Here is a 27,332-nt window from a genome sequence, read left to right as displayed (position 1 = left end):
CTTATACGCCGGGTGTCATTGATGCCGGATGACACGCCCTATCCTGTTACCGGCAGGCGCACATGTGCGACATCTGAAAGGCAGAGAAGGAGGCAAATAGGAAACAAGGGCGGGCCAGACAGGTAAAAGAGGCATGTTTTATGGTTACAGCGCGATCTATTCTTCCATACCACTCTGATAAACAGGTAGACAAGGAGAGCTGACTAGTCTACTTAGGGAGAGGGAGAGTGAAATCACCTGTGAAATCATTTAGAAAACTGAGTGTATTGTGGAAACTGCAATTATTAGAGAAGGATGCAATGTTATAAAAAAAAAAAAGCTATGTATCTGAAAATAAAAATATGACATTATTTTCTTTGCTTTACTGTTCTATTAATTAGCCGTACTACACAATTAATTCATTATCTCATGAGGTTTTTTTTTTTTTTTGCTTCATTGTCACTTTAATACCGAAACAGCAGCCCATGAGTATCAAGCACAGCTGTGCAGACAGCCTGCTAAAGTGCCAGCATTGAAAGGACAACGGTAACAAGAGGTATCTGGAGGCTGCCATTTTTATTTCCTTATAAGCAATACCAGTTGCCTGGCAGCCCTGCTGATCCTCTGCCTCCATTACTTTTAGCCACAGACACTGAACAAGCATGCAGCGGATCTTGGGATTGATTCTCAAAGCGGTGCTAACTGTTAGCACGCCTGTGAAAACCCCCTTAGCACGTCTAAACAAGCAAACTTTATGTGCGTAAAACTTTACGCGTGCACTGCACAGAGTGCAGGGCGCTCCGCGCGAAGTGCCCAAAGAAAGCCTATGGGACTTAACTTTGCGTGCGGTACTTAGTATGCGATTTGATTGAGAAAACCGGTGCTAACCTACTTAGCACCCTGGTTAGCGCGCCTAAAGACTTTAGACATGCTAAGTAGGTTAGCACCGCTTTGTGAATCAAGCCCCTAGTGTTTCTGACATTATTGTCAAATCTGATAACATTAGCTGCATGCTTGTTTGTGGTGTGATTCAGGCACTACTGTAACCAAAGAGATCAGCAGGGCTGCCAGGCAACTAGTATTGTTCAAGAGGAAATAAATATGTCCATGGGCATAACTAGAAATCATGGGGCCCCCTGCGAAACTTTGGATGGGGCCCCTTACCCCTATCCCCCCCCCCCCCCCCCCACACAAAACTTCGATCATTGCATGCACTTTCTCTATCAGTTACATAAGCTTCTGTGATAAAACATGCATGTTTTCACATATAACATGGTGTGCAGAGAGCTGTATAGGGACTGTCTACAAGAGCAGTAAATAGGGACTGTCTACAAATCTTTGTCTGCAAAACTGTATGATTCCTTATCAGTGGCTGAGCAAATGCAGTCATTAGAACAATTGTTCAGAGAACAGAACGTTTTTTCCTCTCTGTGCCCTTAGTTGTCAATCTCTCAGGACAGGGAAAAGAAACTTCTTTACCCACAGGGCCCCCTGAGACTTCTGGGCCCCCCTGCGGCTGGATCCCTTGCAGAGTCTGTTGTTACACCCCTGAATATGTCAGCCTTCATATCCCTCTCGCTACAGTTGTCCTTTAAAACTTACAACCCCCCATGCAACCACTACAAAAAGCAGAAAGTGAAAACACATACTACACAAAATGATTTTAGTAAAAAAAAAAAAAGTTCTGTGCAAATTCCAATTGTGATTATAGGAATTATAGTGCCAACAGGTTCTAAGACTTTATTAAGTAAATACACTTAGTAGGAAAAAAACACATATGTTTGTAACGGGAAGGATTCCCAGTACAAACATGTTCAGGTTCCTTAATCATGTTTAGCTTCAGCCTCTCCCTATACTAAATGAGCAGATAATGGACTTCACATTAATGATCTCTTCTAAGATAAACACACTGAGAAGTCTAACATTTCATGTACAAGTCATGTCCTATCTTGTGACGAAGAAAAAAAAAAGCAAACAGGTAAGTCCAGTAATAATTTTCATGTAGGCTTCAGTTTTCATCAACTTGGTGCAGTGAGCAGCAGTGAGCAGCAATGTGTTTTTCTTCAGAGTAATCTAATCACTTAGGGCCCGTTTCCACTATCGCGAATCCGCATGCGTTATCTGCATGCGGATTCGCATAGCCAATACAAGTAAAAGGCCCCTATTTCCACTTGTCAGTAATCCTGAGCGTTTTTCAGTGCGGGAGAAATCTGCACGGAAGAACTGTCAGAATTCGCACCCCGCACGTCGCTATGCGAATCGCCGGTAATGTATTTAATAGGGAAATCGCATGCGGTTTTGGCATGCGTATTTTACCGCGATTTTGCATGCGATTTCGCATAGAAACTAATATAAATCACACAGGCAGTGACATGGTTAAAATTGCATTAATACTAACCCATGCGAAATCGCATGTGAAATCGCTGTAAAATACGCATGCGTAATCGCACCCGCATGCAATTTCGTCAGCGGGGAATCAGCGGAAGTGGAAACGGGCCCTTAGGCTTTGTTCACATCTAAAATCGAAATCGCTGACACCAGTCTTTATCAATTTTTTTGCACGATATTTTTTAGCGCCTCTCGGTGCTTACCTGCTCGATGCGACTTTGTATAAAGCGCTTTGCTAAGCACTTTTGCAGAGCGATTAGTCAGGAAGTGAGCTCTTTCACCCAGAAATGAATAAATACAATGTATTTATTCATAAAAGCGCTGGGGAAATCGCTATACAAAGCACTTTTTCAAGCGTTTTGCGATTTCCCTATACCTTCCATTGAGGTAAATAGCCCTAAAATTGGTACAGGCAGTGGATTGTGAGAGGATCGGAATTGAACCGCTCAGATGTGAACACACATAGGGAATCATTGCACAAGAGCTTTTAGGGCGATTTTGCAAATTGCCGGCGCTTAAAAAAAGGCAAAAACGCGCTTACTGCGAACAAGCCCTTAAATGATGTAATAGATCGCGGAAAAGCCGCCGCGTGCACTGGCAGCAAGGCGGCTGATTCCGCGTCCAGCGCGGCGGTTTGCACGCAGCAGCGTGCGTCTGGTGTGGCTGGGTCTGTTAGTTTACACAGGTTGAGGAATACGCGCGCTGACAGGCAGAACCTTTATGACAAACGAGGAGGGATCAGCTGACCAGGTTGGTCAGCTGACCTCAGAGCAAGTGGCTATTGGTTGATCGGTGATGGGTGGCGCCAGAGAGCGCCGCTCTATATATAGTTACTGCTGGTCAGTCTCAAGTTGTCTGCCGTTGAGAACACTTACGTGAAAGCACTCAGACCTTAGTCAGATCCCACAGTGTATTAGAACCAGGAGGACCTGGGAATTCACACTGAGCCAGATTACTTCTGTGTTATCATTGTGTTATACTTCAGACTAGTTCCAGGGCGTCGAGACCACGGACCTCACACCCAAGACTAGGGATTCTGTGTTATCATTGTGTTATACTTCAGACTAGTTCCAGGGTGTCGAGACCACGGACCTCACACCCAAGACTAGGGGCTCTGTGTTATCATTGTGTTATACTTCAGACTAGTTCCAGGGTGTCGAGACCACGGACCTCACACCCAAGACTAGGGATTCTGTGTTATCATTGTGTTATACTTCAGACTAGTTCCAGGGTGTCGAGACCACGGACCTCACACCCAAGACTAGGGATTCTGTGTTATCATTGTGTTATACTTCAGACTAGTTCCAGGCTGTCGAGACCACGGACCTCACACCCAAGACTAGGGATTCTGTGTACCATCATATTATACTTCAGACTAGTTCCAGGGTGTTGAGACCACCGACCTCACACCCCAGACTAGGCATTGTTTGATATCTGTTATGACCTATTGCATTCCTGACTATCCCTCTGCTTTCTGATTCGGTACCTACGCATATCTGATTACCTGTTGCCAACCCTGCCTGCCCTTGGTTACAGAATCAGCCTTCTGTCTCTGTACCTTATCTGCCTGTGTGTTGCCGACCTGGCTTGCCCGACCTTGAGAGCTATCCCTCTCCATTGAGAGATTAGTCTCCAGACCTGCTGGTGACACCCACCTTCCAGGTGTCACTAAGCCACAAGTCCTTCCTGCTATCCAGCCTGGGGCTCCACCCCTTTGGATGTCTCAGGCTGCTGGAAGGTTTTTGCACTTCCCAGAGGGAGGTATTTCCCATACTGCCAAGGATCACCTGCTCCTCGGGTGGTCCCACTCAAAAGTCATTACTGTTGCATCAAACACTCACACTATATAGGTGTCCAGAGGTTAGTTATACTTGGATTATTGGTGATTCTGCAGATCATCAATAATCAGGTATATATCTGTATTCTTGGTGATACTGCAGATCACCAATAATCAGATTCTCTCTGTGTGCTGACACCGATCATTACAAATGACTTCTGAAGTAACAGGAGTATGGAGGCTGCCATTTCTATTTCCTTTCACACAATGCAAGGGTGTGCAGCAGCACATCTGTAGGGTTGTGAAAGGAAGTGACATATGCAGCAAGATACATTTTGGAGCAGAATGATGAATATCTCATTAAGGGTATGTGAACACTAACGTTTTATTTGCATTAGAATACTGTTTGGTCTCAGTGAGCCAGACCCCCACATTTGGGATGGGGGGGGGGGGGGGCAGAGCGCTCACCTGAATGAATAAATTATGGCCTATTAGGTAAATATTCTTTTTTTCTAAATTCTTTATTTTCAAAGAGGTTTTGGTATAACAATGAGGAAACAGATAAACGTCACATTGTCAATTATACGTGTTTTTATTTAATTTTTTTATTTATATAGTGCCAACATCTTCCGTAGTGCTGTACATAGTACATAGGACAAATATCGGATACATGGGATACAGTAATTTCAAGGTACAATGTTAAGTAAATAGACTTCTAATGAAATCTTAGCATGTATAACAAGGTATAATTACATTAGAGAAAGTCTGCCCCATGTGTGCCCATGGCAGACCAGTCATGAACCCCCCGAGGGGTTGTGCAAGTAATTCTTCAAGAAACTTCAGGGCCCAAAAATAAACTACCACCCCTAATCATCATAGCAGCAGCAGGAGATATTGGCAGCTCTTCCAAATACAGGCTGCACCCGAGTTGACCAGCTGCATAGATGTGCAGAGCCCACACATGGGCAGATTACACAACTTGAATTCAAACTAGATGCAGCAAAGGAGGACGTTGGCTTCAAGGACAGCCTGTGCACAGATTGTTCACTACTGGACTCTTCCACGACGATGACGTGCTGTCTCGGAAGAGACCTAACCATTAGCAAACCTAACCACTAGCTGACATTTAAAACATAGTATGAACCTGAGGCTGCTAGCCATGAATGGTCTACACATTTTCTAAAGAACCCATTAGGGCAGCCCCCTCCTTCAACATCTTCAAGAAAGCCCTCAAAACTCACCTTTTCACTCTGGCCTACTACCCCTCACAAGTGCTCTAAACCCACAGCTGAACTCTGGTCTCCTACCTCTCATGTCCCTACCTCTCCCTTTAGATTGTAAGCCTTTGGGCAGGGTCCTCCTCCTTTTGTGTCCAACCGGATCATGCACCTCCATTACTGTGAACCCATGCTAGCTAGGCATCTGAGTGAACCTAACTTGCCTAATCTCCATGCTCCATCCAGTGACTGACTAAGCATTACCTTGTACTCATACTGTGCTGCATGATCTGGTCTTTCTTGTATTCAGGTATTGTCATTTTGATGTATGTCACCCCTAAATATTGTATGTATCCCTATTTATTGTCCAGCGCTGCGTAATATGTTGGCGCTTTATAAATACAATAAATAATAATCTATATATATAATAGACTAAGTGCCTCAACCTTCAAACAAGAAGAAGAAGTACTTTGCATGAGAAAATGTATGCATGCTCAAACACCAAGTTTAAGGCCTCTTTTCCACGGACTGTTGAGCTGTGTGCTCAGCAAGCAGTTACCAGGCAGCAGTGAGCAGATACCAGGCAGCAACAAGCAGTTACCAGGCAGCAGCAAGCAGTTACCAGGCAGCAGTGAGCAGATACCAGGCAGCAACAAGCAGTTACCAGGCAGCAGCAAGCAGTTACCAGGCAGCAGTGAGCAGATACCAGGCAGCAACAAGCAGTTACCAGGCAGCAACAAGCATTTACCAGGCAGCAGTGAGCAGATACCAGGCAGCAGCAAGCAGTTACCAGGCAGCAGCAAGCAGTTACCAGGCAGCAGCAAGCAGTTACCAGGCAGCAGCAAGCAGTTACCAGGCAGCAGCAAGCAGTTACCAGGCAGCAGCGAGCAGTTACCAGGCAGCAGTGAGCAGTTACCAGGCAGCAGTTGTGAGAGTTTGAGAGGCATTTCACTGCCTATTCACAGTCCATGGAAAAGAGGCCTTACCCTAGCAAGTCTGACATTGCAAATCTGGCCTAATTGGCTATTCATGAGGCAATGCTCATGCAAATGCATGCACAAACCAATACCACAAAGCATTCACCCTGCTACATGCTACATTAGCACTATCCGGCTTAGTGCACACCAGAGCGGTTCGGCAGCGTTTTGCGATCCACTTGCGGCTGCGGATACGCTTGGGTAATGTATTTCAATGGGCTGGTGCACACCAGAGCGGGAGGCGTTTTGCTGAAACGCATCCTCCCGAGGTGAGGCATTTTTTGGATTGCGGAGGCGTTTCTGCCTCCAATGTAAAGTATAGGAAAAACGCAAACCGCTCTGAAAAACGGCAGTTCAGAGAAGGTTTTGCAGGCGTTTTTGTTACAGAAGCTGTTCAGTAACAGCTTTACTGTAACAATATATGAAATCTACTACACCAAAAACGCTTTACAAAACCGCAAAATGCTAGGTGAAATGCTACAGAAAAATAAGAAAAAGCGTTTCAAAATCTGCTAGCATTTTGCGGGTCTGCTAGCAGTTTTTGGTGTGCTCCAGGCCTCCAGGAGCGCCACGGGGAGGATTCCCAATGCCCCCATTTTATACAACTGGGGGGACCGCAGGGTCCCAGGCTCTCTCACTGCCTGGAAACCACAGCGGCACCCCGGAGGGGGAGGCTGGGTGGCATGGATGACCCCCCCCCAAGTGTGGCCAGCGCCGGGGAGAGCCGTCTGCACCCCCTCCCAATATTAAAAACAGGCACTTACCTTAACGTCCATTGCGTTCTGCTACATGCGCATTAATTTGGGGGCACCACATGAGAAAGGAGAGAAGCATGGGTCACCCCGAGCTTTAGAGCTCAGGGCTGGCTCACATACAGCACTCCAGAGGGGGGGGGGGGGGAGGACAGGCGCATTCACTCCAGGGTTCACACCACCGGAGCAAGCCATCCACCACCTGCCTCCAAAGGATAAAAACTGCACAAAATGCTTTCCATGACAAAATGTATGCGCATGTAGCAGAACCCAATGGATAAGGTAAGTGGCTGTTTTTAATATTAGGAGGTGGGTGCGGACGGCTCTCCCCAGCGCTGGCCACGCTTGGGGGGGGGGGGGGGGCACCCAGCCTCCCACTCCGGGTGCCGCTGTGGTTCCCAGGCAGCGAGAGAGCACTTTGCAGTATTGGTTTTTTGACCCTGCATAGTTTGGCATGCGAAAGCAAATGCATATTTGCATGAGCATTGCCTCATGAATAGCCAGCCAATTAGGCCGGATTTGCAAAGCCAGACTTGCTAGGGTTAAACTTGGTGTTTGAGCACGCATACATTTTCTCACGGAAAGCCTACTTCTTCTTGCTTCAAGGTTGAGGCACGTACTCTATTAGATAGATAGATGCGGCGTATGCTACGACGCGGGTTGGCTAGTAATAATAATAATAACAGCGACAAGATTGGCTGCGCTCAGTCAGGCTGTTGGTATCATTTCAGTTGCAGCTTGATTGAGCACTGCCAATCTTTTCCCCATCATATCAGCAGCGTCTGATGACAAAAGGTACTAGTATCTACCTGGAAATGCTAAAGGGTTTGGACTCACACACGTCCACAAGAGGAAAAGAGGACGAGGTAAATGAAAGAAAAAGCACGTGGCTTGTCCATGATGCTGAGAAGAGAAAGTCTCGGGTTAAACCTGGAGGATAGAGGGCCTCCAACAACTCAAAAGGATAGACACTCAGTTAACATCAGGGGGTGGCTTATCCTGATGATTATCCTGATGATTCTGACTTCAAGAGCAGGGGGTGTAACTAGAGGAGAGAAGCACCTGTGATCACGGCGGGGCCCAGAGCTGTGGGGGGCCACAACTACTAACCTTCCCTTTCTCCGATATACTTTAGACCAGGTGGTTTTGTGGCTACACTTGTTATGGGTGTGAAGATCATGATGGCCACACTTGTTCTATGACTTTTGTGAGATGGGCCTCCAGGCTGTGAGGGTCACCAAGGGGAGGCCAGGGAAAGGGTGTGAACATTGGAACATTACAGCACTGTTCAAGAGCATTTCTATTCCACCCCCCCCCCCCTTCCTCACCCCCAATCCTGCATCATTATGACAGAGCCTGGCATGACAGGCTCTGTCTTTTATACTGGAGGTTCTTTTCAAAGGAAACCAGAGACGATCTCATATAAAAGAAATCTTTTACATACCTTCCTCCAGTCCCATCTGCATGGATTGCTCCCGCGCCGCCGTCCTCAGTCTTCTCCCTTTTTGGTACCGGGTCCTGTGACTTTGGCAGTCGCGGTTAGTTTGAAGTATGTGCAGTGGGCTCCCTTGGTCTAGGCGTTGGAGAATAAAGCTCAACACACACCATACAATCTTGGTTGTTCAATCTTACCACTTTCATGTAGTATAAGAGCTTATCCAATTAATCATTCAAGGTATTTTCAATCTGTTGGCCCTTATACTATAGATTTGGTAAATCTGTACAACCAAGATCGTATGGTGTGTGTTGAGCCTAAGAGAGACGGAGAGAGTGCATTGTGCTTGTTCAGGCTGGCCGCGACTGGCCGAAGTTACGCGACCCGGTACCGGGGCTGGAGAAGACTGAGAATGGCAGCGTAGGAGCGATCCGTGCGCATGGGGCTGGAGTAAGTATGTATACATCTTTTATATGAGTTCGTCTCTGGTACACTTTAAGACTAAAAGAGGAAATACCTGTAGACACTATTTAAGACACAATACATACATAGATACGTCATGTTTAATTGCATGTGAAAGCAACTGAAAACTTTCTATGACAAAAGAGCTAAACCATTTTCTCTAGTATTTTTTAAACCACAGGGCAAATTCCCCTATAATTACGTAACATGGCATCTTCTTTGATCAGAAACTCAGTCCTCAGGAATTTACAGGTGGTCAACACCTGCCTAAATGGCAAATATAGTCAAAGCAAGAAATTCCTGCGATCATTGAAAATTCATCGGGATTTACATTCTCACACAAGCGTATCTCATGCTTTTTGTGTCATATTGTTTTTTTCCCACCAAGGCAAAGAAAAATTCCAGGGACCTTGTGGTCTCCAGCAGGAAATGTTGTGTTATCTGCTAGGGACAATGGTCCATCATCCCTTGCAGGGTGTTCTTTTGAAGATCAGGGTCCATATGCAATTAATTTTTTCTCCTAAGTTTTCTCCTAGGACAGTGATCTGCAAACTTGGCTCTCCAGCTGTTAAGGAACTACAGTACAAGTCCCACAATGAATTGCAGGAGTCTGACCGCCACAGTCAGAGCCGGGACAAGGTCCTCCAGCACCCGAGGCTGAGACACCAAAGTGCGCCCCTCCATCCCTCCCACCCCAGCTGTCACACACTGATTGCTATTAGACTAATGGCCCATACTCACGGGCAACTTTTTGGCCTGTCGCCAGCACACGTGAGCGTGTGCGCGACAGCTCGTCGCCAGGTCCCTCCGCATACACACGGCGGAGTGCCCAATGCATTTCTTATCTTGTTGCTGTCGCTAGTCCGCGTACTCACGCGGACTAGCGACAGTTCCAGCAGAGTTGCGGTGGCGACTGTCGCCAGGCGATTGAGCGGTTCAATCGCCCGGCGACATCAGCGACAAGCGACGGTTCCAGGTGCGCGCCCGTGCAACGCCGCATACTCACGGGCGCCCTGTCGCGTGTTGCGGCGACATTTGTAGCCCGTGAGTATGGGCCATTAGAGGCATCCAAGGGCCCCGAATACCTTCATCTCTAGTTATCTGGCTTGCAGTCACTGCCATGTAGCCCCTTTTCTTATTTCTCTCTGCTTCAAACACAATAGGGGAATGATAGTTGAGTGAGTTGTGTGCCCCCTCCTACACTGCGCCCTGAGGCTGGAGCCTCTCTTGCCTCTGCCTCGGCCCAGCCCTGGCCACAGTCATGATTCATAAAGGCAAATGCATTGTGGGACTTGTAGTTCCTTAATAAGCTGGAGAGCCAAGTTTGCAGGTCACTGTCCTAGGAAAAAACTTTTCGTCTGTTTAAAATAACTTTTCAGCATTCTGCAATTGAAATGTTTCCAAAAAGTAGGTATAAAGGTATTGTCAAAATTATTCTGACTATTTTCTTGCTTTCTGGTGGGTTAAAAAAAACCATTTAATTGATAAGGTGGGAAAATATCATTTAGGACAGGGATGCCCAACTCCAGTCCTCAAGCGCCGAGGTCCTCACACATTTTTGGTACACCTCAAATTAATTGATGGGAGTGAATGAGGAAAGGTGTGGTTCGTCAAGAAGAGCACATTTCTCCATTTCTCTGTACATCTGTAACACCAGCATGGATATGTCCCTCGAAGGACTTGAGTTGAGCATCCCTAGCATGACCTAGGAGAAAACTTAGGAGAAAAAATGAATTGAATAAGGGCCCAGATGGCCACTTTGGCTCTTTTGTTGGAGAAGCCCTAATCAACCACTGATGGCATGATTCAGCAGTACCTGACAAAAACTATGAGCCAGCATGGTTGCTAATGGAGATCAATTCTTGATCAAACAGCTGTACGAAAAAAAATATATGGCGTAAAAAAATAAATTAGGGTTTCCGCCCAAGAAGTTCCCCGGGGTTATTTTCAACTCCAAGGGCAATCTCAGTTCAAGTCATTATTGTCTTTGTAGTTTGCTTTTAAGAGGCTTACCAATATAATACCCATCCTCTTACTATCCACGCAGCCAACGTATAAGCAATAAGCTTCCGGGCCATTGCTCACGACACTCTCCCCTCGTAGTCACCACTTCATCTGAAGTTACTGCATCTCCCTTGTTTCTGATTATACCTTGTTCAGAAAAAGAAAGTCTTTGTACATCTCTGCATTCACTTTTAGGACTTCAACAATGTTTCCATTAAAGAGTGACTGTAACCTTAAAAAAAAGTTAAATACTTACCTCAGTAGGGGGAAATCTCTGGATGGCCCAGAGGCTTACCTGACCTACCTATGCCCCCTGAGAATCCCCCATGAGGAGATGGACTAGTCCAAAAATTGTCAGTTCTGTCAGATCTTAAAGAAAACCTGAACTGAAAATTAAAAGTCAAAATAAGCATACACAAGTCATTCTTATCTTCCATGTAGTCTACTCCTCAGTGTCTTTCTCCTGTCCCGTGTCCTGTTTGTTCACTGTGATCAAGGGAATTTTACTTCCTCCATTTTGAAAATGGCCATTACCCATAACTTCTTTCTGGTCAGCACACAGTTAAACTGTAACATCGCCCACTTGAGCCATAGGGAAACATAGACATTACCTGGCACATCAGTTTTCCTCTCAGCTATAACTGACAGCAACTGATATTTTACTAACAGCAACTGATATATTTCAGATCTGACAAAATATTGTCAGAACTGGAAGGGATTATTGTCAGAAGAAAATGGTGAGCTTCTGAGAGGAACTGATGGCAAGGTAACTATGTAATCTTCATTTGAAGTTACCTCATGTGTTTATTTTAAATAATTTTGCTCAGAACAGGTTCTCTTTAAAGTTTCCGTTGCTGCTCTGCATTACATACAGGGGCAGGCTTCCTAGCTTTTGGGCCCTCCCACAATGGCGAGGGGGTATTGTTATGCCCCTGTTGGTGGGAGGTTTGGGGTGTGGGTGTACATAACAAAGTTTGTTGGCTGTAGGAATGAGGCAGATTTTAAGACATGAGCCTTTATAAAACTATTTGCCCACGTCTCATACTTGAATGTCTCACCCTTTGTTTGTGTCACGTAATTGTATGTATAGTGTGTCTGTGTCACGCAACTGTGCCACGGAAAATACTGGGGCTATGTAAATCTATGATAATTACCGTCTTGTTTTTGGTAACCAGTGATAAACTCATAAAAAGCATCCAAAATACTCTTCGTAATCCTCAGGAGGCTTTCATCATGGCATCCACAGTTCAAAATACAACTCCATGTAAACAGAACAACATGCTGCACTATTTTCTCCAATTGCTAACACAGGCCCGTCCTTGAATGGTAGTGCGTATCAGTGAAATATGCCTGCCCTGCGCGTAGGCCTGTCTTTCTTTTATCTGTCTGGGAAATGTTGCAGAACACATGAAAATGCTACAATTAATTAGAGAAACCAAAGCAATTATATGCTCATGCTGACATAAATAATTCTAGGACGCAAACTATCCTGGCGTCGTTTATTTTATACTCTAATGGGATCCAGCTGTATCTTTTTTTCCATTTCTATCCACAAATATGCTTTAATGTTCCTCTGTGAGGTTTTGCACGGCCTGTGCTGGTGGAATCTACCAGATAGGTAATCCATTTAACTACGGTAAGTTTCAGACAAACCTGAATTTTATTGGCCTCACTTTCCATGGATAATAAAAGTACCTGCAGACATGTGCATGAAATAGGGACACAAGAAAAAATGGGAGCCCATTTTCGTTAATAAAATTATCTTCAAAGAGAACCTGTACTGAGTAAAATTATTTAAAATAAACACATGAGGTAACTTCAAATGAACATTGCATAGTTACCTTGCCATCAGTTCCTCTCAGAAGCTCACCATTTTCTTCTGACAATGATCCTTTCCAGTTCTGACAATATTTTGTCAGATCTGAAATCAGTTGCTGTCAGTAAAATATCAGTTGCTGTCAGTTATAGCTGAGAGGAAAACGGATGTACCAGGTAATGTTCATGTTTCCCTTTGGCTCAAGTGGGCGATGTTACAGTTTAACTGTGTGCTGACCAGAAGGCTGTTATGGGTAATGGCCATTTTCAAAATGGAGGACGGAAAATTCCCTTGATCACAGTGAACAAACAGGATGCGGGAGAGGAGAAAGACACTGAGGAGTAGACTACACGGAAGGTAAGTATGACTTGTGTATGCTTATTTTGACTTTTCATTTTCAGTACAGGTTTTCTTTAATATCTACCATTATACTTGGTTTTTAAAGAGAATCTGTACTCTATTATTCTTACAATAAAAAGCATACCATTCTATTCATTATGTTCTCCTGGGCCCCTCTGTGCTGTTTCTGCCACTCCCTGCTGCAATCCTGGCTTGTAATTGCCAGTTTTAGGCAGTGTTTACAAACAAAAAACATGGCTGCTAACCAGCATGTGATAGGCTGAGAGAAGCTCAGTCTGGGACTCATACAGAGCATGGAGGGGGTGTGCAGAGGGTGTGTATAACTTCTACCTATCACAGCAGAGTAGCACATCCCTGCCTGAGCCGACAAAGCTGACAAAGGAAAGAAGTTAACAGAGATAAAATAGCCACTGTGCAGCTAGAAAAGGCTGCAGAAATACAGAGGCCACATTTGAACAGGTATAGGAACGTGTAGAATAGAAGAAATAAGGCTGAAAATTTTGTTACAGGGTCTCTTCAAAGTGTAAATAGTGTAAATTACCATAATAAAATATTGGTACATATTAGCAATATTTTACTACAACTTCACCTAACCCGCCTCACACACAGAGCCCTCCTTTCTTGACGTCTATCCCTAAAACCATACTTTCTGATACCCAACCCTAAAACTACCCTTCCTGACGCCTAACCCTAAAACACTCCTACTTCACGCCTTACTCTAAAACACCCCTTCTTGATGACTAACCCTAACCCCCCCCCCCCCCCGTTCTTGAAACCTAACCCTAACCCCCCCTTCCTGAAACCAAACCCTACCCCCCCCCCCTTCCTGATGCCTAACCCCAAAAAATCCCTTCTTGACGCCTAACCCTACAACCCCCCTTCCTAACATTAAAATATTGGAAACTATATATTTTAAAACCATAACTTGAAAAAATAAATAACTTCTAAATATTAAACATTAAAAAATGTCAAACTATAACGTTCTTATATTTAAAATGATAAACATTTTCAAAAATGATGTAATTTTCAAAACAATTATCCCGTGCCCATTTTTTTGCTTTGGGCAGCTTATAGCCGATTTTCTTAGCGCCTACGGGGCACCCAAATCGTCCATTAGCCGCAAGTGCCCAAATTTCAGTCTCCGCCTGCAGACTTAAGATGACAGTGGCATATCTCAAGTTCTAAAAACTGTCCCACAGATGATATCTCTCGATGCACACTTGTAGGAACTGGGCCTACATGTGCGCTCTTACAAAGGAACAATAGGAGGCACCACACAGTGCAGTCTGTCTTAGTGAAAACCAATAGGCAACTAGTTGCAAAGAACCTACTCCCCAGCTTTGTGTTTTAACCGTAGCCTCCTTGGCGGTAACCCTGAGCTACGATCCGGGCGGAAAACCCCAGCCTGCACTCAGGGTAGCTGCCGGAGGCTCTAAGCAATGTGCGCAGCTGACATTTCCACTCACCTCCCAGGGGATCCCGACGTTGGCCGCCATTCTTCCGCTCCTCCGAGGCTCTGCTTCCCCTGGTGATATCGCCGTCTGTCGTCATGACAACAGCCAGCCATCTCACTTTAGGGTTGCAGTGCCACCTGGAGGACGGAGGGGAAACTGCAGCAGTGGATACAAGGGAGGTGAGTGAGTGATGGGCTGTGCAGATCTCCCTGGCAGCATGATTTTTTCCAGGTGTAGGGTCTGAAAGTAGGCAAAAAAAAATTGCACCGCTTTTAGACCCTAAAATTAGGAATCATAATGCCAAGGGGGTTAAAGGACACCTGAAGTGAGAGAAGTATGGAGGCAGCCATATTTATTTCCTTTATTATTTTATTTAAACAATGCAATCACTGAAGGTTGGCTGGATATGCCGCATTCTTGTTTCAGGTGTGTGATGCAGACACTCCTGATGCAGGGAAGATCATCAGAGCACCAGGCAACTGGTATTGTTTAAAATGTAATAAATAAAACAGCCTCCATATCTGTATCACTTCAGTTGTGCTCTAAAGGGAACCAGAGATGAACTATTCACACAAAATAAACATATCAGTCGATAGCTTGTAAAGAATAAATGTTCTACCTGATAATTTCGCCGCTCTGGTGTGCCTTTTTTAGTGTTTTTTATCCATTATTGCTCCAGGAAAAATCCAATATGGCCGCCGGCTCATATCCCTTCTGTTTCCGGGTTATGAGTTGTTCTGGATGTGCTGTCTAGACTATATGAGACTAGGCTGCTATCTAGGCTATATGAGAAAGGCTGCTGCAGCCTTTTATCTGTGTGCTTTCATTTTGGTATGATGTGCAGCTGCCTCTAGGAAGTGTCTCTCATAGGAATTAAACTGCAGTCATCATCAGTATCTATGCAGAGTGCACACAGAGCACATAGATCACACAGCAGCCACATTTGTCTGTATCAGAGATTCTCTGTCAGCAGCAGCAGCCCCTCCCATGTCATCACAGCTCTCAGTATGCAAAGCAGGAAATCTGAGCCAGGAGGTGGCAGGCTTGGGCTTGAAAAGACTCCACAGAAGAGTGACACAGCTATATTGATTCCAGGTCAAACCTAGACTGAGCCAGTCGGGGATTCTTATCACAGCTGATAATAGACTAATTAAGCAGATAAGAATGAAACTAAAAGCAGGGTAGGTGTTTACTGTCATGTTCCCACTGATAAATGTAATAAAATACATGAGGGTGCTTCGTCTCTGGTTCTTTTTAAAGGAAACCCAATGTAGGAGGGATATGGAGACTGCCATAATTATTTTCTTTTAAATAATACCAGCTGCCTGTCAGTCCTCCTGATCCTGTGTTTCTAATATTTTTAGCCATACATTTTGAACAAGCATACAGCAGGTACTCTGACTCACGGTTTAAACAGGGATTCCACCTGTTCTGAATAACACACAGGTCTCCCTGTCTTTATATTATTGCCTGTTAGTAAGATTGGCATCAAGCACCATTTGTACCTGCAAAGCCTGGAAAATGCTAACAGGTGGCATCCCAAACTCAATCCAACGCATAATCCCACTGTATAATTATAGAATTAGTAAGGATTACAGTTACAATTTCTGTAATCAGGAAAGAGCAGCGAATTATGAAATTGATAGCAAATAAACCAATTGTATGGAAACAATCATAGTTGCCACTATATAAAATAATCATTGTGTTAAGGGGATCTGAGCAGTAAATAAGCACAATATATAAAACTAAACTCACCCTAAAAGAGGATCAGTGTGGACCATTGGGGGGGGGGTTGGTGTTTGACAAGAATTACTTACCTTCGGGGGGCTACCTTCGGGAGGCTATTCAGTTTGTCACTACAAAGAATACACAAAACATAAGCCTCAACCATAAAACACTCTAAAATCTATTATACCACTTATCACAGTTAAAAGGTTACCACATAAGTCTCATGTATTTTGCTGAAACTTTCCCAAGTTTGATAATATTTTTGAAAATTACTTTTTATGTTTGATTGCTTTTGACCCTACTTATTTTTTATGTGACGTGGGTCCAAACTTTAAAACACACCAAAATGTATTCTACAACTCGTCACAGTTAAAATGACACCACATGTGCCTCATTTAGTAACCAACTGGTGGTTTACTCTCCACAACTACACTTGATGTAAATATAAGTCCTGTTACGTTAAGTGGTTACGTTCTATCATCCATAATTAATGTCCATCAGTAATCGTCTTTGTGGATCCAGTCCAGTCCTTCAAGTAGCTTGTGCTTTTGTGTGGTTCCTGTGTGGATGTAATATATATATAGTATCTCACAAAAGTTATTTGTACGATTATATCTTTTCATGGGACAACACTGAAGATGACAATTTGATACAATGTAAAGTAGTCAGTGTAAAGCTTGTATGACAGTGTAAATTTGCTGTCCCATCCAACATACCTCAAGGACGACCACTGCCTTGCTAAAAAAAACTGAGGACAGAGGTGCTGGACTGGCCAAACATATCTCCAGACCTAAACCCTATTGAGCATCTACAGGGCGTCCTCAAACGGAAGGTGAAAGAGCGCAAAGTTTCTAACATCCTCCAGCTTCGTCATGGAGGAGTGGAAGAGAATTACAGTGGCAAATCTGTAAAGCTCTAGAGAGCTCCATGTCCCGAGAGAGTTAGGCCAATGCTGGAAAATAATGGTGGCACACAAAGTCTTGAAACTTTGGACAAAATTTGCACACTTTTGTGACTCATTAAAATGAGTGTGTGTGTGTGTGTGTGTGTGTGTATATATATATATATATATATATATATATATATATATATATATATATATATACACTATTTATGCTTCAGACTTATCTACTACTCTGCTGCATTCCATGCCTTGGCTGGATGATTCTTAATGATTGTTAAAGACTTGGCACGTGTTTCAGAAGAGCATTTCATATTCCTAGACAAGACTTTTTTTGTTAGGCGAGATGATTTTGCCCTTTAACTTTCATGCTTCATTGAAAATCCTTCCAGCTTTTAGACCCACATTCTGGCATATGATTAGTACACGAATGCTCTATCCCCCTCGCTTGCACTGACTGCGGCTGCAATTGTGATACCACGGCTGTGGCTGTAAAAATAAGAGAGTTCGCAACCCCTCCGCACACACACACCCACTCCGCAGCTGATATCAAATAGCTTTGGTGGGAAAGAGTAGACCTTTAAACTCTACCAGACTCAATGCGCTCTGTAGCTCATTTATTCATTTCTGCTGTAATAAATTCAAAAACTGCAGCCCAAGTGGAAAAAACAAAGCTATCTGTTTATTTGTGTGGACATCCGTGATTACTCACAGTAACCACAGATCTACTGAAGTGACCAAAAAAAAAAACCTCAAAAGAAAAAGCTACTTGCAATAAAAATAAAATGGCTCCCTAACCATAACAATAGTAACTTGGAAATAAATTTGGCAAATACAATTTCTACCCAGGAGGTCAGTCTGGTGATGATCGTTAACTGCTAATTGCAATTACATGAAATTTCGCATAATTTTCTGCAATTACGTGCATACATAATTACAATTTGGACATTCAATTGATTTCGCTTAATCCATTCGTAATTTTGCGTAACTAGGGGAAACTTCACGTTATTTTGTTACAACAGAAAATTCTTTTTTTGTCTTATTTCTACTATTCCCCTTGACAACTCAATTTTGGTGGTGATATAATTGATAAGGGCTTTGCGTAAAAATTACACAAAATTGCTAAATTAAGATCCCTGATTTTATTTGCAAACTAAATTATTTAAGATTTTTCCCAAAATTTTGCATAATGATTTTGCATCGTAATTGCTAATTAGGATGCAAAATTACGATTATTAATGTCCACCCTAGTCATATCTAGGAGAACTCATGGAGACGCATGTGATCAGTTTGGTCAGGTGATAGGTAAATAAGTGTCTGATTTGCTGGTCATGATCATGTGCTAAAGCAGGACGTGATCACAGCAAATCAAAGCTTTGCAAATCTTTCAACTGATGAAACAAATCACGTTTCTCCATGAGTTCTCCTAGACATGACCAGCACTAAGTCCTCTGTTTCGTTATCCATTTTGCACCCAATAATATGTGCATGCTGTATGATCTGGAAACAGATATCAACTTACAATGGTAGTACAGCACTTTAGGCTTTCTCTTCTCTCCCAACTTATGTCTAAGCTAACCTAGTTTCAACTGTACCCTTTGTCTCGCCCTAATCCAGCCTATGCTTAAAGGACACCTGACCCAAGCAAAGCTTCCTAAGGTAAGCACATAAAGTGGGATGAGAAAGTTTGGGAAACGTTGTTAATCGTCATGATTTTCATGTATAATTCGTTGGTTGTTACGATAAAAAATGTCAGTTAAATATATCATATAGGAGACACACACAGTGATATTTGAGAAGTGAAATGAAGTTTATTGGATTTACAGAAAGTGTGCAATAATTGTTTAAACAAAATTAGACAGGTGCATACATTTGGGCACCACAAAAAAGAAATGAAATCAATATTTAGTAGATCCTCCTTTTGGAGAAATTACAGCCTCTAAACGCTTCCTGTAGGTTCCACTGAGAGTCTGGATTCTGGTTGAAGGTATTTTGGACCATTCCTCTTTACAAAACATCTCTAGTTCAAACAGGTTTGATGGCTTCCAAGCATGGACAGCTCTCTTTAACTCACACCACAGATTTTCAATTATATTCAGGTCTGGGGACTGAGATGGCCATTCCAGAACGTTGTACTTGTTCCTCTGCATGAATGCCTTAGTGAATTTTGAGCAGTGTTTAGGGCCGTTGTCTTGTTGAAAGATCCAGCCCCAGCACAGCTTCAGCTTTGTCACTGATTCCTGGACATTGGTCTCCAGAATCTGCTGATACTGAGTGGAATCCACGCGTCCCTCAACTTTGACAAGATTCCCAGTCCCTGCACTGGCCACACAGCCCCACAGCATGATGGAACCACCCCCATATTTTACTGTAGATAGCAGGTGTTTTTCTTGAAATGCTGTGCTGTTTTTCTTCCATGCATAATGATGGGACACAGGAGGAGCCTTAGCAGTGATGGAGTCACTCGCTACGGTAGACCTGTTTGAAGTTTTGTAGTAGCCGGGGGTAACGGAAGGCTAAGCGGGGGAGGGGCCGCCGAAGGAAAAGCATTATTTTAATCTCAGACTGCCAGAGCTGAGCGGGGAGAGGTACAGCCGCAGGGAAAGAGGTATTTTTTCATTCTGAAGTTGCCGGGGGTAACGGACACTTTGCGGGGGAGGGGCAGTTACAGTGATTATTTTTTTTAAAGAGGACCTAAACTCTTGCTCAGGTCGGAAGAAAAACACAGAAATGTGTATGTATTTAGAGAGTTTGGCCTAATTCCCCCTCATCTCTGACTAATCACTACTGCTGTTTGATCTCTCTCCTGTGTCAGCCGACTACAATGGCAGAGAGCTAATTTGAAAGCAGCTTAGAAGATAGATAGCTTGGGGGAAAAGCTCCACAAGAGGCCCCTGCACCATGGACGCACCTAGGTATACTATATTTGTTTTCCCCTGGTTTTTGCCCTTTAAACTTAGGTGCGTCTTATGGTCAGGTGCGTCTTATGGTCTGAAAAATACAGGTAGGTCTTTTTCAAACTCTGTTTCAAACAGAGAAATACCAGCTCATAAGTCAAGAAAAATTTAGGAAGCAAGTTCAAATAAGTTCAATGAAACAATGTTTGGCTTTTGTGATCTACAAAGTTCCAAGAAAAAGTGAGATCATTGCAGGTGCAGATACTCCAGACAGACAGGTATCAAGGTGTGAAGGGTGTGAAGAGTATATTTCGGAATTAATTTAAGTTGGAAACAATAAATTGTAGATCTGAACTAAATCTTAAAGGGAGCCTGAGATGGAGGATTTTTTTTTTTAATTATACATACCTGGGACTTCCTCCAGCCCCCTCTAGGCTGATTGCCCCCTTGCCGTCCTCCTGCGATGTTGGGATCCTCCGCAATTCGCCCCAGAAAGTGCTCCAGTCTGGGGCCAGGGCCGGTTCTAGGTGAAAGGGGGCCCTGGGGCAGAAAAAAAATAGGGGGCCCTGCCTCTCAGCGAGTCTATCAGCGGGGGATCTCCTCCTCTCCCCCGCCCCTCTCAGTGAAGGAAGACTGAGAGGGGCGGGGGAGAGGCGGAGATACGCGTCTGACAGACGCGCGTGCGGCAGGGCTGCGGCCATTAGCCCTGCCTCACCAGGAGAGATCCACGCTAAGAAGGAAGGGGATTTGGGAGGTAAGGGACCCCCGTTCAGCTGTGTGGGATAGCGGCCTTTTAGCAGGGGCACACATGCCCTGCTGAATATAAGAGCTGAAGCGAGTTTTATTCTCGCTTCAGACTCTCTTTAAGTATCCCTTTACAAAAAAAGAATTTAGTGGCAGGCCACAGGCATCAGGATCTCCCCCCCCCCTCCCTCCCTGAGCCCCCCCCCCCCTTCCCTTACACATACAAATTAAAAAAAAAATTCAGTGGAAGGCCCCAGGCAGCAGTATCCCACAATGCCACAACCAACTACACCCCCATCACCACCAAAGCTCCCCCCCCCAGTCCCCCTCCCCTTACACATACAAATACAAAATAAATAATCCAATGGAAGGCCCAGGAAGCAGAATCCCACAAGGCCACAACCACCAACTAAACCTCCATCACCACCAAAGCCCCCCCCCCCCCCGCACATCCACAGGATTGCCTGACTGACTTACCATTTACGTCAGTCAGGCTCAGGACAGGCTCTCCAGTCTCCGCATGCTGATGCCGCCAGTGCGCTCCAGTGATGACGTCACGTGACGACGTCCTCTCCCCTTTCCTCGCAGGCATGGACGTCCACGCACTGACGTCCATGCCTGCGTGGTGTCAGTCTGATGTACGTCCAGGAGGTGGAGCCGGGCCCGGCAGCGCTGAGTGGAAGAGAGGACGCCGGGTGGTTTCCATGGAGACCCGACGCTGGAACCAGCGGTAGCGGTATGTATCTCTTCAGTTCCTCCCCGCTCCGGCCAGGCTCAAACTCGCGGCGAGTCTCCGCACCCGGCCGGCACCCACACACAGTCAGGGCAGCCCAGGACACACTGGCAGCACTGCAGCCAGCAGCAGCACAGACAGTGTCCCAGGCCGCCTGCCAGCAGGGGCCGGGGCCCTAGGGCAGCTGCCTTCCCTGCCTTTATTGTAGCGCCGGCCCTGTCTGGGGCATACTGTGCAGGCGTGGCATGGCTGCTCACATGTTGCCGTGACTCCCACCAACTAATTTAGAATGTAGAATGTATTAAGCAAAATATTGATACTGGCTTAAAGGTGCCCAATAACCATACAAACCCATGCACGATCAATCGTCTGATTCGACCGTTATGATTCATTAGAAATGTTTGGTTGAGCCCACTAACTGACGAAAAGGATTAGTCTGTTTTTTGGATCGATTTCATCAATCTGATCAAATTGGTTAGCTGGTTTTCATCTGTTAATCGGCATGACCAATCATAACGATTGAATCAGATGATCAGTCATGCGAGGGGTTGTATTGTGAATGGTCAACTTTACATCATGTAAGTTACATCACCAAATGAATTTGAGGAAATAGGGCCAGATTTACATCTCAGGGGCCTATAGGTACAGACGTTCTGGCACCCTAAACACTGCCCTCTACTTTGCGAATCCCAAGGCAAACCTCATTGCAAGCATATTGTATTAATACAGGTAACAGGAGATCCCTTCACTCTGGGAATGGATAACCTTTAGCCTATGGAGAAAGGAAGACAGGGAACCCTTATGGTGCAGTATCGTTAGGACCAATGTGATGATAGAATATTGTGGGTAGTTATACTCACAAAGAAGTGTCGCAGTCCTGCAACCACTGGAAGTGCATGCGGAAAGAAACCGTTTCCGCTCGGTGCCCTGGAACCTTCTGGAACTGGGTGGTCGCTCTCCTCCTGTGGTCCTGTCTACAGGTGGACTAGGTCAACAAGTAGTAGGAAGGAAGCTGGCTGCCACAATTCCCTAGACACCACCTCTCCTCCGGACTGCCTCTGTTCAATAGTCACCACCACTCATCCCTTCCTCTGCCCAGCATGCCCACTCTCACTCTCCTGGTGCCCTCTGATGTTACAGCTTCCAAAGCTCAGAGTGCTGGGCATATGGGTTGGACAAGACTGCCCATCCAGCCTACAAACAACAATTAACCCTCTGCACTCACATCAAGCAGGAAGTCTAGTAATGATAAAACAACTTGCACAAAATTTGCACTAATTTGCATGAAATTTGCATTCAGTTGTACTAATGGAGGATGTTCGCTTTCAAAATGGTATGCATACGAGACCCTTACATCGTGATGAGGTCCCTCCATTCTGACCACCCAGCTCTCAGTCTCTACACTGTATGCATAGAGCTATGCTGTGATCCATGGCAGTTTGCCGCCTGGTCACTTTCGGTGCAGGGTGAGCCGATTGTCGGCTCACCCTGCTGCAGGTGAAATTCTGGGCGGCATTAATTCCTATTTTCACTCTGAGTCATGTCATTTCAACTCGGAAGGAGAAGTAATTCGGGGTCTGGCAACCACCGGAACCCCAAATTACTGCAGCCCTTCCGCGCACTATAGCATTGTGGCTACAGCGCCACCAAATTCTGGCACTACACGGGATGCGAGCCAAGAAGCCCTGCCTCGTCTAGGCTGTTCGCTGCTGAGAGAGCATAGAAAGCCCATGCAGCCCACCTGTCCTGCTCTCTATGATCCGGGGATTGTAAGGTCAGCGTCGCTCCAGGATGATTAGTGCAACTTCCAGCACACTGGTTCCTCTAGGTTTTTGCCTAGTGTGTCCAGTGTTATGACGGCCCTGGGTGGAAAGCATAACAGATACATTACAATCCTTTGCATAGGGGAAAATAAGGGGAGGGGGTGTAGAGGGACAATTTATAACCAGGGAAGGTACATGCAACATGCAAGAAGCAGAGTGAATATTTTTTGGTAACACATTTTTTCAAGCAGGGATCATCACACAGGTGTTGGATAGCACCATGTAATTAGATTCCTCTCCTGGAATTCAACAGATACCAACAAAGCTGGTAGATGATTCATCCGTTCCATGAACTGCACTTAAAATGGAAATATTTGCTTTGGGTGTAATTTTAGAAATATAGTCTAAACCAGTAGAGGGCAAACTTTTTGACTCATGGGCCATAAAGGCTTCCTAAATTTGACAGAGTGGCTGGAACAGTATAAGAAGGAGCGGCGGAGGAGCTGAGATGACGAAAGACAGGTGAACAGAGAAGGAACATATGTGACATGCACTGTCCGTTCTCATAGGCTTGTATTGATTCCGTCGGTCATCCGCTTCGTCAGTGTTCCGCAAATTATCGTGCAGGTTCAAAATTTACGTTCCGCTTGCTGCAATGGATCAAACAGATCCATTGCAGTCTGACAAGTGTACAATGAACCTATAAATAACATTGGATCCGTGAACATGTCCATTCCAAAATAAGTCACTACACTCTCCTCTCTACAAAATCCTAAATAGCACTGTATATTCATCTCTGAGCTGATAAACAGGCTGCAGAGTTGAAAAGGAACAGGAACAGCTTTTTTCCTCAAGCGGTAGCCATACTTAATGCTGAACCACGTTACAGCTGCTAGGACTTGATAGCAATCAGCACCAGGGGCGTTTCTAGGGTCCTTAGAGATCGGGGGCACCTGTGGGCACCAGGCGGGAAGGTATCGCGCCGCGGCAAAAAAAATGGGCGTGGCCAAAGCCATGCGGTGAGTGGGCGTGGCCATGGGTGGGGCCAAATGTACATGAACTTAGCAGCGGTGTAAGCTACAGATAACGGGCCTGCCCATCGAAATATTGGATGGAGCCCCCTGTCCTTTATTTGGATAATTTACAATCAGTATAGGCATAGATCAAAGATGTATACGCACATACAATTTTGATTGGTCAATCACTGACCCCCAATTTTACCACCCCCGTCACAGTAAGTGGGCCAACAGACAATGAATTTTATGAACAGAGCTAAAATTGGCTAATCAAAATTGCATGTGTGTACCAGGCTTTACAGCTAATACTGTACATACTGAAAGTAGCAGGGATCAGCATACAATACAGCTGGTTTACAATCAGTAAAGGCACAGAGTAACACCTTACACTGTACACACTGGAGGTAAATCAGCACACAGTGCAGGCACTAGAGAACAGCGTATACTGTACATACTGTAGGCAGCAGAATTCAGCACACTGCAGCTAGCGTGGCAAAAATATGAGGATCACGTTGTGTGGCGTGCTTATCGTGCCGCACCGAAAAATGGGTGGGCCATGGACCAGAATATAGGTGTGGTAAGTTGTAACGGCCGGGTGGAGACAAATTTACATGAACCTAGCAATGGTGGGACATTAGATTATGACAGTGGTGGCGAACCTTTTGGAGGCCGAGTGCCCAAACTGCAACCCAAAAGTCACTTACCGGTATCTATCGCAAAGTGGCAACCGCAATTTAAACTAAATACTGTACAAACGTTTTAACTCATACATTAACATTATGGAAAATCCAAGTTGAAAATAAACTGTGAAGATAAACAATTTCATCCATCCTACTCCTGAAAAATGTATTCAATTTTTTAGAACCTCCCAGTTTTATTTTCTGTTTTAAAAAGCTAAAAAAGTAGGTTTAATGCTATTGTCTCATATGATAAGGATTCAGCTTTTCCCATAGTCTCGCAGTTAGCAATCATGTGACCCCCAACAAGACAAATTCAGCAATCATGAGGCCCCCAACAAATCATGAGGCCCCCAACAAGACAAATTCAGCAATCATGAGGCCCCCAACAAATCATGAGGCCCCCAACAAGACAAATTCAGCAATCATGAGGCCCCCAACAAATCATAAGGCTCCCAACAAAACAAATTCAGCAGTCATGAGGCACATAAATAGACAGCATTTCACATAAATAGGCAGAATGCCCCCTTAATATGGTAGCCCCCCAAGTTAGGTAGTGAGTGACAGGGACCCCCAGGTTAGCTAGTGAGTGACAGGCGCCTCCAGTTAGGTAGTGAGTGACAGGGACCCCGATAGTGAGTGACAGGGAGCCCCTTTAGGTAGTGAGTGAATGCCAGGGAGCCCCTTTAGGGAGTGAGTGAGTGACAGGGAGCCCCTTTGGGGAGTGAGTGAGTGAGTGACAGGGAGCACCTTTAGGGAGTGAGTAAGTGCCAGGGAGCCCCTTTAGGGAGTAAGTGAGTGCCAGGGAGCCCCTTTAGGGAGTGAGTGCCAGGGAGCCCCTTTAGGGAGTGAGTGAGTGCCAGGGAGCCCCTTTAGGGAGTGAGTGAGTGCCAGGGAGCCCCTTTAGGGAGTGAGTGAGTGCCAGGGAGCCCCTTTAGGGAGTGAGTGAGTGCCAGGGAGCCCCTTTAGGGAGTGAGTGAGTGCCAGGGAGCACATGTAGGGAGTGAGTGAGTGCCAGGGAGCCCCTTTAGGGAGTGAGTGAGTGCCAGGGAGCCCCTTTAGGGAGTGAGTGAGTGCCAGGGAGCCCCTTTAGGGAGTGAGTGAGTGCCAGGGAGCCCCTTTAGGGAGTGAGTGAGTGCCAGGGAGCCCCTTGAGGGAGTGAGTGAGTGCCAGGGAACCCCTTTAAGGAGTGAGTGAGTGCCAGGGAGCCCCTTTAGGGAGTGAGTGAGTGCCAGGGAGCCCCTTTAGGGAGTGAGTAAGTGCCAGGGAGCCCCTTTAGGGAGCGAGTGAGTGCCAGGGAGCCCCTTTAGGGAGCGAGTGAGTGCCAGGGAGCCCCTTTAGGGAGCGAGTGAGTGCCAGGGAGCCCCTTTAGGGAGCGAGTGAGTGCCAGAGAGCCCCTTTAGGGAGCGAGTGAGTGCCAGGGAGCCCCTTTAGGGAGCGAGTGAGTGCCAGGGGGAGCCCCTTTAGGGAGTGAGTGAGTGCGAGGGAGCCCCTTTAGGGAGTGAGTGAGTGCCAGGGAGCCCCTTTAGGGAGTGAGTGAGTGCCAGGGAGGCCCCCCCTCCAGCCGCCGCCGCTCCCCCCACCCCCCTTACCTCGTAGCAGACCTCAGGATCAGCGGCGACCTGACCAGTAAGAGCGGGCGCCGGACGCACCCGCTCGATATGCGGAAGTGATGTCACTTCCGCATATCAGTGCGGGCGCTGGGTCCTAGCGCCCGCACGATTGGTCGCCGGCTCGCCGCCTGATCCTGAGGTTTGAGTGATGCGGCGGCGGAGGCTGGAGGGAGCCGCTGCCAGAGGGGGCGGCCGGGCGGAGATCTGTGGCACCCCAGGACAGATTGGGGGCACGTGCCCCCCCAAAATAGGGCTAGCGACGCCCCTGATCAGCACAGAACTGTAAATGAACAATTCTCACATTGCTTACTGCCACTATACTTATAATGTCCTTGACTTGTAATATACACACTGTCTGCCCTTGTATAGTTTTTGTTTGTGTTTGTGTTTGTTAAGCAACTGCCAAGACAAATTCCTTGTAGGTGCAAACTTACTTGGCAAAATAAAATTGATTCTGATTCTGATTCTGATTCTGAATGACAGAAACCCTTCCACACACCCCCCCCCCTCCCCCTCCTCCCCACAGGGAATTCAAGGACAGGATTAGATAGTAAACATGTGTAAAATAAACATGGCTGGAGAAGACAGAGACAACAGTGAGTAAAGTATAGAGTCTGTGTCTGATGCATGATGAACAAA

At 45.6% G+C, this 27,332-nt stretch overlaps 1 long non-coding RNA gene across 1 annotated transcript; it reads left to right on the top strand.

The window, feature by feature from the left end:
• Positions 1-27,289, top strand: LOC137559845 (uncharacterized). The gene is made up of 4 exons (XR_011029812.1): positions 1-122; positions 4,762-4,835; positions 18,868-18,909; positions 27,220-27,289. It is a non-coding gene; the product is annotated as an uncharacterized lncRNA (long non-coding RNA).
• Positions 27,290-27,332: the final 43 nt, after the last annotated feature.

Source organism: Hyperolius riggenbachi, chromosome 1 (genome assembly GCF_040937935.1).
Source record: "Hyperolius riggenbachi isolate aHypRig1 chromosome 1, aHypRig1.pri, whole genome shotgun sequence".
Classification (NCBI taxonomy): Eukaryota; Metazoa; Chordata; class Amphibia; order Anura; family Hyperoliidae; genus Hyperolius; species Hyperolius riggenbachi.
This window is presented reverse-complemented; position numbering and strand designations above follow the sequence as displayed.